This window comes from Nannospalax galili, unplaced genomic scaffold, assembly GCF_000622305.1.
Source record: "Nannospalax galili isolate Female #2095 unplaced genomic scaffold, S.galili_v1.0 scaffold1024, whole genome shotgun sequence".
Classification (NCBI taxonomy): domain Eukaryota; kingdom Metazoa; phylum Chordata; class Mammalia; order Rodentia; family Spalacidae; genus Nannospalax; species Nannospalax galili.
The window spans coordinates 1,191,178-1,191,685 of NW_008351455.1; positions in this window are offsets into that span (position 1 = coordinate 1,191,178).

Consider the following 508-nt stretch of genomic DNA (forward strand, 5'->3'; position numbering starts at 1 on the left):
TATCTTCCATGACATAAATAGGCTGAAGGAATTCATGTCCACAAACCGGCCCTTCAGAGAGTTCTGGAAGCAATACAAAGAGCTGAAGAAAGGAATGACTACACCCAAGGGATTGTGAAAAGAAATCCAATGAAGGTATAATTGTGGAAAAGTACAGCTATATTAAGAATGTAAACAGAAATAAAAATGACAGGATTCAATAATCATCTTTCATTAATAACTTTAAATATTAATGGACTGAACTCCCCAGTCAAAAGACACATACTAGGTGAAAGGGTTAAGAAACAAAGCCCATCTTTTTGTTGTCTTCAAGAACCCCATCTCACTTTCAAGAACAGACACCATCTTAAAGAGAAAGGATGGAAAAAAAATATACCAAACAAATGGTACTAAGAAAAAAGCAGGCATTGCAATTATAATATCTGACAAAACAGACTTTAAACTAAAACTAATCAGGAGAGGTAAAGAGGGCCACTTCATTCTGATCAAAGGAACAATAAATCAAGAA